The sequence below is a fragment of the Canis lupus genome, chromosome 4 (assembly GCF_048164855.1).
Source record: "Canis lupus baileyi chromosome 4, mCanLup2.hap1, whole genome shotgun sequence".
Classification (NCBI taxonomy): domain Eukaryota; kingdom Metazoa; phylum Chordata; class Mammalia; order Carnivora; family Canidae; genus Canis; species Canis lupus.
The window spans coordinates 31,656,612-31,675,129 of NC_132841.1; the positions used below are offsets into that span (position 1 = coordinate 31,656,612).

Here is an 18,518-nt window from a genome sequence, read left to right on the forward strand (position 1 = left end):
TTTACTGAGGTATTTTTAGAGCAGCTTCTTTTCTCCTTGGCTACTGTCAGGGTGCTACTTTATTGAGGAGCCGCATTCTACTGAAAAGCAAGCTTTTTTTAAAAAATGGAATTATTTTTCTAAAAGATGAATTTATGTTAATTCTATATCCATCATACTCTCTCTAATAAAAGTGTCACCTTTGCTAGGAGTATCATTAATTAGCATTTCTATTGTAATTTTTTTCTATCTTTTGTCTATCATCTATAATAAAGCTAAGTGGTTTGTTTAGATTTTTAATTTTTTTTATTTTTTATTTTATTTTTTTTAATTTTTTTTTTAAAGAATGACTTAACATTATATTTTAGGGGCATATTATTAGCTTGGGACTGATTGAAAAGAAGACACCCTGAACAGGAGTTAGAGAGTTTATACCATCTATTTCAAGAGCAAAGACAAAGCTCAGATGTTTTGTCAAATTAAGAGTGACTCTAAAGAATGAGACTAAACTGACTGGCCACGTAGGAGAATCTGTTTTATTCCTTCATAGTCACCCATCAGGTACATGACATTTCTGGCTTCCATACCAAATGTCTAATGTGCATTCACCTTGGCAGTGCCACTTAGATCCCCTTCCAGATCTTTCCTTACATGTCATTAGATAAAACAGACTTCTGGAAGCCTAGATTGCTGGCCGTGAAAGCCTCATCATGGGCCACCTAGTACAGGAAACTGGAGACCTGTGCTCTTGGTTTCTGGCCCTGTGTGACGTGGGTGTCTACACCTATGGCACATAGCCCAGCCACAGGTATGTATCCTGAACCATACCTCATCTCATTCATCTTCTTTCTCCCCGTTTCCTTTTGATATTTTTAATACCTCTAAAAAGATTTGCCTATGTTTATTTTCCACATATGGGATTGCTTTCTAAGTATTTATCTGCAGTGGGGAACACCTTCATAGGAAAGCCTAGTTCTACCACCATCCTTTAAAGATAGTCCTTTCCTGGACTAACCTATTTTATATTTTGCTTCGTAAGAGAAAGTGGCACTTGTAAAAGAAAAATGTGAAAGTTCCGAAAAAGAATTGAAAGAAAAGGGTCATGTACCGCCATGGTTAGCCCTACAATGCTTACTGTAACTATTGTTGCTGTTCTACTTTTCAGTCATGTTTGCCATTCTTACCTTAATTTTTTCATGGTCATGATGATATAAAGTGCTTGTATTTTTATTTTCTATTTCTCTATGATTTTACTATAAATCAAGCTTATAATCCGGTTAACAGATGCTTCATAGCATCATTTCTTAATGACTGAAGAAAATTCCATTCTGTGACTCTAGTGTAATTTATATAACCATTCTATTTTTAGAAATGTGCGTGACACCAGCGTTCCCACTCATACAGATAATAGAGCAGTACCTACTTTGGGACAAAACCTGTTTTCTACGTCCAGGATAGTTTTCTCTTGGCAGATTCCAGGGCAAAAATTGGAACCATGTTGAAGCTTTTTGATAAATAATGCCTTTCTAATCTGTTGTCCTGTCACTGGCACCAGATCCTTGACTGCAGTTGCATATTTGTCCATCTGGTCTCCTAAGCCAGTGTAAATATATACCATCTGAAGCACCATAATATCTTTGGGGTCCTTGGCATAATGTATATTTCCCTTAACACAGCTTCGTTGACAAACTTCAGCAGATGTGATTGAGGAAATGAATCTGTTGCCCTCTCCTTCATTTAACATCCTGGCTCTGGCCATGCACTGGTTCAATCTTTGTTTTCTACTGAGCAACATCCCAAGCTTGTGTCTGTTGTTTCCTGGCTTTTGTATTTACTGCACAGTAATCTCATTAACTGCAGTGATTAGACTTGTACAATAGAATCTTAATCAACTGTATTCTTATTGCACTAAAACTGAGCCCATTTCTATTGATGGCTGCCCTAGGGATTCAGCTCGGCTTCCGGGCAGGCATGGTCATACCTCTCCTGCCACTGCTCATCGGGAATACCTGCTGGGCTTGGTCGGTCTGTTCTTGCTTTGATCTCCAGCTCCTGCCCCTTCTGCAGGCACCCCTTCCTCTCCTTACTCTTGGCCTGGCACTCCTGCAAGTTGAGGGGACTGCACAGGCCCTCCTAGCTTTTCGTGAAAAAGGAACCAGGCTGAGTGCTATTTTTACCTGCTTCTCAATTGTGGGAAAGGCTTTGGTTCTCGGATACTTTCTAGACCACACAATTAACATTCCCCTCTGCCGTAGATCCGTGGGTTTTATTTTAACTCAGCATTTTCTAAGCTATGCTACTGTGGAACTGAACTGAAATTTCAGTGGGACCCAGGAACAAAGGTTTCCATGGTCAAATAAGCTGTGAAATGTGCCTCCTAAATTCCTCCTTCCAAGATCTGCATTCATATTACCATATCCAAAGGGTCAGAGACATCAGAAAGAAGGAAAATGTTTTAACCTCTTCATTCCCCGCCTAAAGACCTGTTTTTGGTTTTTCTTGTTGTGTTTTCTTTCTCTTTTTCTGCTTTACAGCTCTACCTCACATAATGTCTCCTTAAAAACTTATCAGAAAAAGCTGCTTAGGCCATCCAACCTATTTGTGGAGGTGGCTAAAAATAAATAATCCTCATGATTGGCACTGGAATGTGCACATGTTGCTATTCTGCACTGAGAACCTCTTACACACTTGGACAGTCCTGACTGACCGCAGGGCAGGAGGGGGCAGGAGGGGGCAAGCTGGACACACGGAGGGGGCGTGAGCAGGAGCAGACGGAGAGGCCTGGGCCTCTGATCTCTGAGCTGCTCTGCTGGCAGAGAGCCCTGCGGGTCCTGAAGGCAGAGAAGTGCCTGAGTTTTGTGGGCGGTTGTTTGCCTCCTGGTGGGAATGCTTGAGGTTTGATTTATCAGGACCATGCTCCTGTAAAGTTGTCTGTCACCCAAAGGGAATCATAAGGATGCTTTAAGTACTAGCGAGGGATCATTGATTTCTTTGGAGCCATGGTGCTCATCCTTTCACAGCTGGGGAACTGCTTTGCTGTGAAATAGAATTTCAGTTGGATGCAAAATTAATCAGCTTTCACAGCTCTAATTTTTGACTAAGACACTGTGTCAGTGCGTTTGGTACATGCTGTGTTTGAGCCTGGAAGCCTACGCCTTGCATTTGTGTAGCATCGTGACACTACCACCTGCCTATCGGATGCCGAAGCTGTGGGGAGCAAGGGGCCTGGGCAGCCAACGTTTTCTCTGCTGCCACTGGGGCTTCCTCACAGCTTAAATCCAGGGATGATCTCTCAGGGACGGGACCTTAGCGGCTCTCTAGTCCCATCCTCTGCCCAATGGAAGAAATCCCCACTAATGCCCATGATGTGAGTGGCCAGTCCATCCCATGCTTGCATATCTGCAATGATGGGGGAATCCACTGCCTTACAAGGCGAAGTCCCATATTATATATATATATTTTTTAATTTTTATTTATTTATGATAGTCACAGAGAAAGAGAGAGAGAGAGAGAGGCAGAGACACAGGCAGAGGGAGAAGCAGGCTCCATGCACCGGGAGCCCGATGTGGGATTCGATCCTGGGCCTCTAGGATCGCGCCCTGGGCCAAAGGCAGGCGCCAAACCGCTGCGCCACCCAGGGATCCCCCCATATTATATTTTGAATCATATCTAGGCTTTTTGGGGGATTTTTTTTTCCTTTCACAGATAAGCCCAAAAGGGCCGATTTCACATCGCCTTATCTCTGAACTGGCATGAGATCAATATCACAGGGACAGTCACTTTTCTTATCTTTAATGGCTCTAATGTGATCGATTTGTGATATTTTGATCTTGAAAGCTTAGGAAGGCCATATATAGAGAAAAACTGACTTCTGTGATCTAACACTAACTGCCAAAATCCAATCTCTTCAGGCAATTTTTAAATTAGAAGGATATGTATGTCTTCACAAGAAACAGAATGAGGCAAACATAGGCATTTATATTTGGTACAATATCCTCTCCCTAACAACAAAAAAAGGAATGTTTTTCTCCTTATGTAGGCAATCACACAGAAAGGATCAACAACCATGTTCTTTAACATAATTTTTCATTTTTCAAAATCCTCCTTGCGTAAGGGAAATAGTCTGTTTACAAAGAAGCTTTTCACTTTTACAATAAAGTATGATGGAAAGAATATACTCAGATATGTGTTTTGATCAAGACCTATTCCTGCCTTTGCTTCTCTATTAAAGGAAGGCCATTTGTGGCAATGGGAGAGAAAAGATGAGTGAGTCCTGGCCGCTGCCCTCAAGGAGCTCAGGTGCGAGGATTGGGGAAAAGTGCACAACTGGACTAACTGACTCTGAGTTGAGTGGGGGGACATGCATGGGGCTTCAAGAAGCTTAATGGGAAAATGCTGCAATACCAGGGCATGTTCCTAAAACTTCTCTCAGTGCAGGTGGAGGGGGAGCTTTCCAAACTCAACAGTTAACAACATTCTCCCAGGATGTTTTTGCTTGCATTGTGTGTGATCACTGTATCCAGAGCTAAGGTTTGGGGGATTTGTGTGCTTATTTTGTTGGTAGGAGCATTAAATAAATATTTCATGACTTAGCCATTTGAGTTTCAAGGATCTTCTCAGCACCTGCCCAGAATATCCAGAGGTAGGCCTTCCTGGTTCATATTTATACCCTGTATCAATTCTTAATTTTGAGCTTCTTTTTATTAATTATGAGCATTCAGTGAGTGATTTTGTTCAGAAAAATAGCACATCCGTTTACCTTGATTAATTTTCAGTCAATGACACTGAATGACCCTGGGGATGTATAAGTGTTTATGAGATGGGCACCAAGTACCTGAGTATGTATTGCAATGAAGATACAGAGGAGTCTGTGTCCGAGTGATGCTCTCCATCCAGCCCACTAGATCCTGGAAATTGTTCGGTCATCTAAAGGAATAATACGCATGAATTCAAGCTCACTTTATATTAAAGTAGACATTTTGAAAGGACAGTACCAACGAATCCAACAAAAGGATAATATCACAGCCCAAAGGACAAGCCAGCATTTATTGAGCACATAAACTATGTGCTTTACCTGCATTAGTTTACTGAATACACATAGGAACTTCTCTGATATTGTTGGCTACTGGCTCACATTTCTCCATGTGTGACCTCCCCTTCTAACTGAATTCCAGCTTTGTTCTGATCATCGGTCTGCTCTCCACATGGCCCAATGCTTTACTAAGCCGCTCCCAGGAATGCCAGGCCCCATACTGGAGGCCGGTTAAGAGTGGGCAGATGGGGACACCTGGGTCACTCAGTCTGTTAAGTGTCCAACTCTTGGAAGTTTCGGCTCAGATCATGATATAGGGGTTGTGGGATAGAGCCCTGCATCGGGCTTGGCGCTGGGTGTGGAGTCTGCTTGAGACTCTCTCCCTCTCCCTCTGCCCTTCCCCGCTCTGGCTCACACAAGCACTTTCTCCCTCACTCTCTCTCTAAACAAACAAACAACTGGGCAGATGATGCAGTTATGTAACATTAGGTCTAGACGGGATGCTTAACATCATGGCTGCTACCTATGATGAAGGAGACTCACCTATGGACAAAGCCAGAGATAACTAAGTAAGATGACTCCTGGGTCCCTGATGATCCCATTAAGCTACCAAATGAGACAATGCAGAAACCACCTTTTGTTCAGTGAGATAATGTTATTTTCTTTCTGAATGAAGCCATTTTGAATCGAGTGTTTTGTATTCTCAGCCAAACACCACACTAATTGACACACGTAGGTACTCTATTATCCTTGTTCTACAGATCAGGAAACTGAGGGGTAAGGAGGTTAAGTAACCTCTCCACCATCCTACAGCTAATTTAATATCAGAACTTGGATCAAATTCAGGTCTGCCCTACTCCAAAACCTACTGCTTAATTTTTGGCTGTGCCCCTCCTGCATATGCATCTTTATATGAAATCTGTAACACCAAAGCCCTTAAATCAATGCCAAGGGGTTTCTAATGGTTCAGATATATCAAATACATCATTTATAAGAAAGCCACCATGCTCAATCTTTGGTTTTAGGAGTTGGAAAATTTTCTCTATAAATACCAGAGAGTGAATATTGTAGGATTTGTAGGTCATGTGGTCTCTGTCACAACTGCTTAACTAATTGTAGCCCAAAAGCAGCCATACAAGTGAGTTTAGCTGTGTTCCAATACAATTTTATTTACAAAAACAGGTTGTGGCGCAGACTTGGCCCATGGACCGGTTTCTTGTCCCCCATTCTATATGAACTAAATCTGATTCTTGATTAAGGCTCGCCAGCTAGGAGGGATGAACGTATTTGTTACTGGGTGTGTACAGGGAATGTCCCACCAGAGAGAAGAGAAGAGAAGCCAAGGAGTCCCAGTGTGGGAAGGACACAGAATATTCCCCCTTTGCCAAATCTTTAGGTGTTAAAGAGGGTGATTATATTTCTGCTGATTAGGAAATAAGCAGAGGGAGGGGGAATCTTACGATTCACCATTAGAGAAGCAAACTTTAGAGGGTCGTTAGCCTCTTATCTGTGCCTTATTTGAAATTTGTTAAAAATTCCAAATTGTCTCAGCACTGCTTTCAAAAACCACCATTTTCCCTAGTACCTAAATTATTGAATGATCCACAAACACTTTAATACATAACAGCTCTTTCTGCAAATGGAGAGATAAGGGTCGGAAATGAACAGATGATTATAGTTATTTGATTTCAGCTTTAATTGCTTTCCAACAGGCACAGAGAATGGACCAATTTTCTCAAAACAATATTTGTTCTGAAACAGAGGTCTGGGAGTAAAGTTTTGTCAATAATGCAAGGAGCTTTGGGCAAGTACATGATGGGTTTTCCTTCTTTTTTCTCTAATGGTTTGCAGTGTATGTTCCCTTTCTTTCAAAGGCATAGCATGAAATAGGACTGTGATTATTTTTCACAGAATAATATTTTTCACCTGTTAATAAACTGGAAATAAAGAGGGAATATTAAAAAACCCAAGATTGAAAGACAGGGAAGGAAAGTTTTCACTCATCCCACCCTCTGTAGCCACTGATTTACATCGTGTCTCCATGGATTTGCCTATTCTAGACGTTTCATATAAACGCAATCATGATATACCCTATGTCTAGCTTCTCCCACTAAGCATAATGCCTTCAAGTTTCATCCGTGCTGTCACATATATCAGTACTTTACTGCTTTCATTGGTGAGTAATATCCCATTGTCTGGATACACCACATGTTCTTATCCATGGATCACTTGATGCTTCCTTTTTTTTTTTTTTTTTTTTTTTGTCTACAAATAATGCTTCTGTGGACATTCATATGCAAGTATAAATATTTGTTTTACATGAGAATTTGTTTTCAATTTTCTTCGTTACACATGTAAGAGTGGACTTGCTAGTTCATATGGTACCTCTGTTTAACATTTTGAGAAATCGCCAAGCTGTTTTCCAAAGCATCTGCACCATTTTTCTGTCCTACAAGCAGGGTATCAGGTTCCCAGCTTCTTTACATTCTCTTTGCCAGCAGTCGTTCTTGTCCATTCCAGTGGGAATGAAGTGGTATTTCATTATGGTTTTGATTTTTATTTCCATGATGACTAATTATGTTGAATGATGTGTTTGATATATATATATATATTTCCCCCCTTTTGGAGAAGTTTCTAATCAAATGGAAAAGTTTTAAAGAAGAAAAGACATAAGATAAAATTAATATTTCCTAGAAGTCAATAATGCATTGGGCCCTTTCAATTATTATGACAATGAATAATAAGTAATATTATAATCACATTTTATAGATAAAATTTATAAAAATTAAGGACTTGCTGAAAAGCAGGTGGATATGGTAAAGCCAGGAGTCAAACAAAACCTATAGATCTTTCCTTTGTGCCATGTGTATCCTAACAATCCATCTCTCATCTGCATTTCCACAGATTAGTAAGACAGTGATGATTGAATGAAACGAAGTCTCTCCCTTCCCTGGAAAAAGACAAAAACATAAAGAAAGCCGTTTGAAGAATAATGCAGAAAGGTCTCAATTATTGTCCTGAGATCAAAGGGATAGTTAAGTTGCAGGCTGCACACTTGTGACATCATCATGTTTCTGGAGGCATTTCACTGTGTATGTAATCCAGTCTCTTCATTAGCCAATGGGAAACCCACAAACTGCCCTGAGGGGAACATCTTTATATTTGAAATTCTGTGGCCCCATGCAGTCTCCAGACAAGTGCTAAGGAGACCACAGACTCTGGGTGCTGTAAGTACACTTGCCACCCTCTTCCCTTGCCCGGCACTTAGCAGGAGGGACCAGGCACCTGATAGTCACACGTGCCTGGTAGTTCCTGGGACACAGACACATGCCTTATGATCTCAGTACTGAGTTCCTCAGTTCTACCCCAGGCACTAGTACAGTACCTAAGAGTCTTAGAGTAGATGTTCAATGATAGATTGTTAAATTAATGCATGATTTTAATTGGCATCATACGGAGACATTGTGGAATTGGATATTAGGTGATGCTTAATAAATATGTGTTGACTTACTTAGTAAAAGGGAAAGAAGGGAACAATGTGCTTGCTGCCCAACTCTTGACAAGATCCACTCTGGAGCAATGTTCCTTTTTCTCATTTAGGCTTCAAGAAACCCCGTGAATTATACATTTTCATGTATTCAGTTTATTCATGTTCAAAATGTCCAAGTAGCAAAGTTGGGATGCAAACCCGTATTCGCAAACATACATTGCAGAGCATTAGGTTGGGTTTTAAGTCTACTCAGACTTGGTTGTACATATGGAGACCACAGCACTGAGTTCTAACGTGAGACAAAGAAACAAGCCTTTCATTTCCTCCTTGTGCTTGGGATGTGCCCCACACTGTTAGAGAATGGACGGGGTCACAGGGGCTGAGACTTTTTAAGGCAGTTAAATGAGTGATGTAGAGGAGATTTGGGGAAAATGTAATTGTTTTGTAACTGGATTGCATATTCCTAAGACCTGGAGGTTGTTAACCATGATAAATGGCCTAGTGACTAAATGAATTTTAGTTTGTCTCTTTTGAACAGATGTGGTGGCATTTTAGGGGTTAACACTGCAATGTCGATTTCCTATATATTTAGTCAGTGTTTTTTGGGTCTTTTCTCTTTAGCCTTTTTAAGTGGGGATATGTTGAAGTTCAAATGTCTTACATTCCCAGAAACTCTTTTCATTTTTACTGTGTTTCTTCTGTCCCTTCATATCTTCTTAGCCCTGTGGCTTTGGTTGCATATTTGCATTTCCTTTCCTCCTTGGGCAAGCTTCTCCTTGCCATGCTTTCTAGGAATTTGTATCTGTTCCACTTCATTTAACATTTCTTTATCTTTTCTTGTGTATCTAGCAATCTGCTAGCTAAGGTGGGGGCTGCAAATACAAGACAGCTTGAATCAAGACATAGTCCTTGTACTCGAAGAACTATGTGTTAGTCTTTTCTGGTCCTTCAGTACAATTTTCATAATTTTTGCAGTCAGGCAGTGGCGTAAGAACTCCCTGAAGTCTCTGACATTTTCTTTGGGAAATTTCTCTTCATTGACTTCGCTTCACACTCAGAATTATAGACAAAATTCCTAGGGATGTTGGAGGTGTTGGCTGGAGTAGGGATCGGGATTGAAGGCATTGTGCTCGGTAAAATAAGTCAGATACAGAGACAAATACTCTATGATCTCTCCTGAATGTGAAATATGAGAAAGCCAAAGTTGTAGAAACAGAGTAGAAAGGTGGTTATAAACTCAGTCTCTCAAAGAATCCCAAGTAAGCCCATGATAGAAGTAGAAACACATTTTTTTTTGTGCAAAAGCAGAATTAAGATGGGTCTAAGTCCCACCTCAGCCCACTTTCTAAGTCCTTCTTATGTAGATATGACCATGAAGCACCAGGATGCTGCTGACAGAGCAGCTCTTTCTTTGAACTCTCTTCAGACATTTGACATAGTGAGCAAATGCACGAGCAGGGGTTCAGGGCCAGGCCCACAATGCTCAAACGAACTGCCGTGCCCATGCCTTTCTCATAACTCATATCGAGAAGGAATTGCTTGGATTTCTGAACATGAAAATAAAAGATCTCAATAAAAGCCAAAGATATTAAGGGGGAGAAATAAGTTTTTAAATAAGTGAAGTGAATGATGTTCATTTTTATGAAGAATTTTGGAGAATCGTGTCAATGTTTAGACATTATTTCAAAGCCATAATAGCATGAAAAGGAAATTTGAAAGTGACAGTAATAGAAATTCCCAGTGTCAAGCACTGTCTTTGTTTTAGTTTTTGTACCCACCTACCTTCTCCCAGTACCTCCCTTACTCAGTGTTTCATTGTATGCTCAGATCGATGGGTATTGGGTGGATGGGTGAGAACATGAATGGGTTACTGAAAAATATAGCTTCCCAATTGCTCTTAAATTTTCTCATAATAGGGTGACTAATGGAATTTGGCAAGGAGAGGCTTGAGTATATACACCTTGAAAAAGTCCAAGACTCAGAGCAGGTGGAGGTGTGGAATGCTGAAGAATAAGCATTATGGAGTTAGGCATCTTTGGGTGTAATTCCTTCCTTTCCATTTTATAGCTGTGAAATCTCAAGAATATTCTTTGGTCTGTGCTTCAGCTTCTCTTCTGCAAAATGAAGATAATAATCAAATCTAAAAATAGGTTTATTCAAGCATTATTATCACATTTTGACTTCTAAGGTTTCTGTTTAGTCCTAAGATTGTCTAGTTGCCATTGTTACAACTAAGACCTCTAAAAGACAGACCATGAGCAGGTCTGATAGACCACAGTGTGCTTTGTTAATTGTATTAACTTAAAATATTGTGGTTGTTTTATTCTAGTTGGTAATAACCACTGCTCAGATCCCCCTGAATGAAGTCTCTGCATGACATCCAAGATGCCCTACACCAAGGTTCCCAAACTTCCTCAGGATTCATCCAGAAACCAAAGAATTAAGGTCAACTTCATGGCCATCTACTCCTCATCTTCCACATGAATCACCAAAATACTGGCAATTATACTTCATAAAGCTCTTTGGGATCTACCCTTTCTTCCCCACCTAGAATATGCCATACAGGCCTGTCTACATGTATGATTGCTGCCCCACAATGAATTATCCACATGATAATCAGTTTACATAATTGTGCAGAAATACATAATGATTGGTCATTTCTTTCTGGCAAATCATTTAGTAGCTTTTCCTGGCTTTTATCATGACGACCAAAACATTTCCACGCCCCTGTCTGTCTCTGTCCTCACCTCATACACAATACCTACCCCTCATTTTCAGTGTATAGGCCACAGCTGTCAAATGGTCCTTGTGCAGGTCCCCTGAGGCCTTTGCACACACCCTCCTCTCTGAAGGGGGCCACTTGCTCCCCACACTCTCACAGTGGTCCCTAGATTTCCTCCAGGGCACATATTATGAGACAATGAAACATTCGGCAAAAGCTACATTCCCATTAGATAGTCCTCTTCCCTACAAAATCTTTCAGGTCTATTGCCAAGGGCAGGGCTTGTCTCACGGGTGTGTCCCCCACTTGGGACAAGATCCTAGTCCTCTAGATGTGCTCTCTTTGTCTTTCATTATTTCAAGCAGAGACATTTTGATGGCTACTGAGAGCCTTGAACCACAGATGACGACGCTCAGGACTGGGAAACCCTGTATTTGAGCTGATTTATTAAAGCTAACAAAAATGAGTCTCACCCTAGGGAAAATTCTCTGAGTCACCATGAAAAATAATAACCTTTGTTATTTTCATCTGTTTGTTCCATAGACCATAGGTTTTTGGAAGACAGGAATGTGGTTTTTCTTTATTTGCGGGTGTGTGTGTGTGTGTGTGTGTGTGTGTGTGTGGTGTGTGTTCCCAGTAACTAGCCCATCACCAGCTGCCTGATAGTTATTCAATAAGTATTTATTGAATGAAAATATGCTATAGACCGAAGAGTTATGCCCCCCCAATTCATGTGTTGAACAGTAACACCCAGTAATAGTGTTGGAAGGTGTGGTCTTTGGAGGAGTGATTAGATTATGAGGGTGGAGGTCTCCTAATGAAACTGGCACTCTTGTAAGAGAGAGCCCAGAGAGCTCCCTGACGCTCCTTCACCATGTGAGGACATGGCAAGGAGTCTGTCATCCATGAACCAGGAAGCGCTCACCAGACGTCAAACTTGCTGGCAACTTGATCTTGGGCTTCCCAGACTCTTAGAATTGTCAGAAACAGATTTCTGTTGTATATAAGCCACTCAGTTTATGGTACTCTGTTACAGTAACCCAAATGGACTAAGATACCACACCAACCCTGAATTCTAGATTTTCACCAATTAGAGATGAGATTTTTAAAAATCCCCTCAGAGGCTTCATTTCTTCTAATTGAACCGCTTTGCCAGGTTAATTTGCATTGTGAGCCCACGACCCCATAGGCTCAGGAAAGTAGGAGTATATTACTGTGAATGAGTAGCTTAAAGATCCAGGATGCAAGAGGATTATAGGAAAGCCTATTACTGACACGGAAGCAGCGGTCACTTAACCTGCATCAGAAGAGGGGCATATACCTAGATATGTTTTTGCAAAGTGGTCTTGTCTTCTGTCTGGTGCCAAATAAAGTCCAGAATACTTGGTGGAATAGCATGTGGTCATTTGGAAATGTCACAGTCCAGCTGCCAGAGGGATCATTTGCCACTTTTTCAAACTTTCCCTTACTTACACATGAGCAGTAGCATTAGAAATGACAAGTGGCATTATAACTGCTTAGAAATTCCAGTATCATCAGCCGAGGAAAGAACTTGAGCCTTTGCAGGTAATTGGCTAATCTTGATTCCCGAAGGAAGACAGAGTACTGAGATTACCGGGGTGAGGCCTTCAAGCTTCTCCAGCATAGAGACCTCAGCTAACGGACTTCAGGTCCCTGCCTTATCTTCTAAGTCAGGTGCATCAGAGAATTTTAATGAGGTGCTATTTTAGACTTGAATCACCCAGCTCGGCTTTCCACACTATGTTCCCTAAGCAATGTGCAACTGGGATTTGATTCACCGTGCAAGAATGCTTTTCCAAATGGGACTGCCGTCCATGCCGGGGACAATGTTCCATTCTCTACAGCTGTTTATTTCTCAGATACACCTTCATGTGACATACAGTGGCTGGGAGCCCCTTGCAGCAGCCCCCATCCAGTCTCCCTGAGCTCCACTGAGAGGCTTCTGCAAGTCAGCAGGTGACCCACTCACCTTGATAGCACACTTGAGCTGCCTAAAACTCCCATTGTGTTCTCATTATACAAAATTACACTTCCTCACTTGTTTCCCCATATGTGCCAAACATAAAAGACCCCCTGGGACTTCACTCTCCTGTCTCTCTCTCTCTCACATTCCTTGGGTTCCAGTAGCACTGGACAAAATTAGGCCCCTTGACTTTCTATCTGCTGTTCCTTCGACCTATCCACGCCAACTGGTGCCTGCCCAGCAAAACAGTTCTAGCTGTTAATGTGAAATGTGAACTCCTACTGCAGTCTTCCCCAAAATCCTTAGGTTAGAAGTAGCTGTCAGCATTTGGAACTTCAGCAAGTCTTCATTCCTGCCTCTAGTACTCTGATCCCACTCAGAATTGCAGTGTCGCTGTTTACATGTCTCCACCCCACCCTTTACCCAAACTAAACTTTGAGCTCCTAGGGGCCATCTCTATAGTCCTAGAATTTATCTCAGGACCCGTCATGTAGTAGATGCTTAATGGCATGCTTTCTAGGTATCATAATGGTCATAACAGTAATGATGATACCAACAACACCAGCACACACATACGTTCAGCATAAAGTAAACACTACCTCGTGTATCTATAATACTACCTCCTACCTCCATATCTATAATAATGTGTTTAGAGCTAAATGATAAAAAAAAAAAATCTATGTTTGGGCTGCCTAGGGGGCATAGTTGGTTAAGCATCTGATTCTTGGTCTCTGCTCATGATCTCAGGGTTGTGGGATGAGACCCTGCGTTGGGCTCCTCGCTCAGCCCAGAGCCTGCTTGAGATTCTCTTCTCCTTCTGCTCTTCTCCTCCTCATGCTCATGCTCTTCTCTCTCAAATAAATAAATAAATCTTAAAGAAAAGAAACATATCTATGATTATGGGAATGGACCTGAGGCTGACTGCTAAAGATCAAGGTATTTTTTTTATACTTATGGGTTTCAAGTAAAAATTAAAGAGTCCTACATCTCTAATAAATATTTATATGTTTGTTTATTCAGTGACTTTCTCCCAGATTCAGATATCTTGCCTGTCAAGTATGCACAGAGGTGATATTCAAAATATTTAATAAGTCATATGGAAATGGCAGGAGTAATCAGAGTAAATCTGTCCATAGCTAGAGCAGAGTCAATGGGATCATTGGTGTGATAGTTGAGTCGTAGGATCAGTTGGTGGAGGAAGGATAGGTTTGTGGAAGAAGAGCAAGACTTGGATTTTCTACAAGTTTGTCTTTAGGTGCCTTTGAGATATCTGTTAGGAAGGGAAAGGTGGGCAGATTGAGTTCAGAAAAGCCAGCGGGCTGGAGGTTTAACTTTGAGAGTTACTGGCCTGTAGGTGATCATCAAACATCATCCAAAGCAGCTGGTTCTCAGGGAGCAACCTGGAGAGCTTGTAAGAGAGCATCCCACCACTCGCTTCCAGTTTCTGATGCAGTAAGTTTGGGACAGGGCTCATGAATTATTACAGATAAGGCTGATGTTGCTGGTCTGAGGACCACACCCGGAATAGCATTCACTTGGGGGATAGGCAAAAGTGGAGAAAAAAAAAAAAAAAAAACAGAGAGAAAGGTGGGGGCGGGGGAGGTGTCTGTGGGAAGCAGTGTAGTAGGACCAGTCAAGCTGCATTGGTTTGAGTCCGGAAGCTACTAGCCAAGAGCCGTATGACCTTGGGTCAATAAGAGAACTCTCTAAGACTCAATTTCTCCATTTGTAAAATGAAGAAAGCAAATACAGCATAAATTCATAGTGCTATTTAAAGCCAAAAAATAACTAATGGGAAATGATTAGCACAGTGTAGAGTGTGAGTTAAGAATTATTTGAAGACTGGTTCTTAAGCCATCTGTCTTTTCAGTAAAAGTTACATGAGGCAGGTGGCAAAGACTAAAAAAAAAGCAAGAGGAAAATCACATTGTGTGATAACACGGGAGTCAGGGGAAGGTGTTTTGTCCAGGTGGAAGTGGCTAAGGTGCTCCTGAGAGTTCAAACAAGATGAGAAAAAAATATGTCAGTAGCCACTGGGTTTGCAGATGACCAGTGACACGGACTGGACCGTTTCAGTGGAGTGACATGGGGAGCAGAGATGATGTCTGTGAAGCACGTAGTGGAGGGCCTGGAGAAGCCCGACGGCCTGTGACGAGACAAGGGCTCTGGGGACGGGAGCTGCTATGACACCTCTTACAGCTGAAAGCGGTTTGTGCAGGCGTGTGTATGCAGGCAGGTGGAAGGGAATACGTTCAGCTGGAGGATAAACTCTGCAATTTCCAAATAAATGCATTTTTATTGGACAAGCTGTGTCGCACAGGCTTATTGAAACTGGGGCAGTTTTTAGAAACGAGATTTCAAACTGTAAGGTGGCAGGTATGTCATGCAAATTTAATAAAGGTCCTTTCTACACTTGTTATGGGAACGGATGGCTCGGGGATGCATCGGGAACTGTCCCTTCTCACAGTGGCCCCGTGACTCAGCTGAACTTTTAGATCCCTTGCCCCACGCCCCCCATCTGTCCCATGCCAGCAGAGTGGGCAATGTGTGATCTCTGGCAGCAGGAAGAAAGCTGTCTTTGCTCTTGCCGGTGGAGGAATGGTTTGTTTCCTTTTCAAGCACCACTGCATTCTTCTTGCAATTTTCCTTAACCATTAAATATTTTATAACTCAGTCTCCTGCCAGTGCTTCTCACCAGGTGCCCGATAAAGGGGAGATGCAGCTGGGAATTGTAATGCATGGCAGCAGGTTTCATTTACACCATGCCCGTGGAAGCCTCTGCCAGAGTCCAGGACTGTATTTAAATGGGGTCTAGCCTGTAAGGTATTTTGCTAATCCTAAAAGCTTGTAGGTTGCATCTTAACTTTTCTTAGATCATTCTCATGAACTCAGTGGGGGAAGGAAAAACCGGGTTGATGACTCTGACATTTGTAAGCGAGGGAGTATGTGGACGTGTGTGGGGTTTATGCTGCAGGTCATCATTTCCCTTCCTTAGGTGTTTTTGCTCTTCATAACTAGAGTTACTTTCCCTGCGCCAATTAAATCATGCCCATTCAAGACCCAGCTCCAAGGCCAACCCTTTGGGAAGCCTTCAGAGATAACTATGGCCTAAATTAGGCTCTCCCTTTATTTTGATTATCTACTGCAATTATTATCTGTAATAGTCTAGTTAGTGCTCTTGTTCCTGCAACAAAATGTGTGTTCCCACAGTGTGCAGTGTTGTGCTGGCAACAAAGAAAGCCTCAATAAGTAATATTCAGGTTCAACTTAGTGCTTAAGGGGGAAAACCAGTCATTGTGTTAATTCATTAAAAAATTAACTTTCATTGCAAAATCTGCAGGGATTTCTGCTTCCCAGCCTTACATTTTCTTCCCATTTTTTGCTTTAATGAATTAACCCGCACTACTTCCCACTGTGCGTTTAATTACTGTACTGATTGCTTACTATGTATGCTACATGGTGTGGAAAGAATACAAATCTTAAAAAGCAAAGCACTCTCCCTGACCTCCCTAGGGATAGAGACCAAAACCCATAAAAATATAAGAAAACACATTAAACTATATATAACAAGTGCCAGATGAGTGGTCTGGATAATTGTACACAGCCTCTGTGGTCCCAAGTGAATGGGCATGAGGACCTCATGCCAACAACTATGCTTCTTGGCCTGAGACCTTGCACTTAGGTCATGGTGCTTGGAAGGCCCATCCTTAGCACCATCTCCATTCATCTTCCATTTAACATTCCTTTGTCCTCTCTTTTAGAATATCATCCCTAATCTTTTCTTCTGTCTCAGCCCCTCTTCCCATGGAGTTGATTTTTCCCTCCTCTCATCAGTTTCTATACACTTTACCTAAATTGCTTTTGAAGTTTTTCTGGAGTCCTAACTTCTGACCAGTTATTCAGGTGGAGTTTTCTTTTATGAAAAGCATGTGCGGTTGTCAATACAGAACCTTTAGAAAAATGCTCATGTATAAAAAAGGTCATTCTTCTGTAAACACCTATTATGCTCACCTCTGTGTCAGGCCATTCATAAGACCTTGGGTCAGAGATGTGAAGATCCCTCTGCCCCTCAGGAGTTCAGGGACTGGTCAGATGGGAGATTCATGGGCTGATGCGGTTAAGTGAATAATGTCTGAGAAGGAGGTGCTCTGAAGTTAGAAAAAACCTTGAAAATCAAATGAGAATTCATAGGAATAGTGGGCCCCTCCTAGTGTACTTGCCTGGACCTTCATCCATGTGATTATTTTTTTTAAGACAATCGAAACCTCTATAACAATTTATCTAGTTACATTCCTAGAAACAGAGGACGCCCTTTGAATCTTAATTACATAACAAAACAGTACCATATACTGTAGCTAGTTTAGTGTGTTAGACTGTTGTCAATATAAACCAGTTTTGAATATCTAAATATAAATATTTAGATATATAAATATATAAATATTCCAAAAATCTTGGATAAGTTTATAGATGAGAGATAATACGGATGAGAGATAAGTTTACAGATGTGGGATTGTTAAGGCATCCCAAAGGGTTATTTAGGGTCACAATAGTCTGGAGTTAGAGCATATCCATTATGTCATTCTTCCAGATGTTCTCTATTTTCTCCTCAGAACAAGATGCTCACCTGGATATTTTAGAGCACACTGTGTCACCGTAGGGGACAGAAAGAAAATAAAGAAGTAAACCTCATACTTTATTGTTTTCTCATTTGCATTTATGTTCAATTTTAGATGTTTATAATATAGTCTATATGTTAGACAATTAACCAAACATATAGCTACATGCACTCGTGAGCAGATGCACAAATTGTGGAGGTCACAAATGCACAAATTGTCATCCAAAATTATTGTTGTCTCTTTGATGGGCTGTGTTTGTTTATGAGTGACAGAGAGCCTAACTCTGGCTCGGCACAGTTTACTTATTTTATTTTATTTTATTTTTTTACTACTTTACAGAAGTGAGTCGATGTTCCTAGAGTTAGTATAACAGCCTAGTGATTCCATTAAGGAATTTTTCTATTTTTCCACTGACATATCTGGCACGATGCCCTACGAGTGTAAAATTTTACCTCGTGGTGAATCGTGCTTACATTGCCCAGTGCCTCTGTGATTTGAGGTGAGTAGTGATGTATGGACACTAGATAGTGAAATGTTTAGGTAAACCTAAGGTTTCAAACTTATTGATGATTGCAGTATATCGATAGAAGGTTCAAGCCTGGCATTCTGTTACTGTTTATTATAGTAAGATATGAAAAATATTTAACAGCGGTGGGTTTTTAAAAAAATCCAACCAAGTCATTGCAGGGAATAAC

At 41.2% G+C, this 18,518-nt stretch overlaps 1 protein-coding gene across 7 annotated transcripts in view; it reads left to right on the forward strand.

Moving 5' to 3' along the window:
- NRG3 (neuregulin 3) overlaps nt 1-18,518 on the forward strand; it is a 1,035,395-nt gene that overhangs the window by 426,184 nt on the left and 590,693 nt on the right. The window lies entirely within an intron of this gene.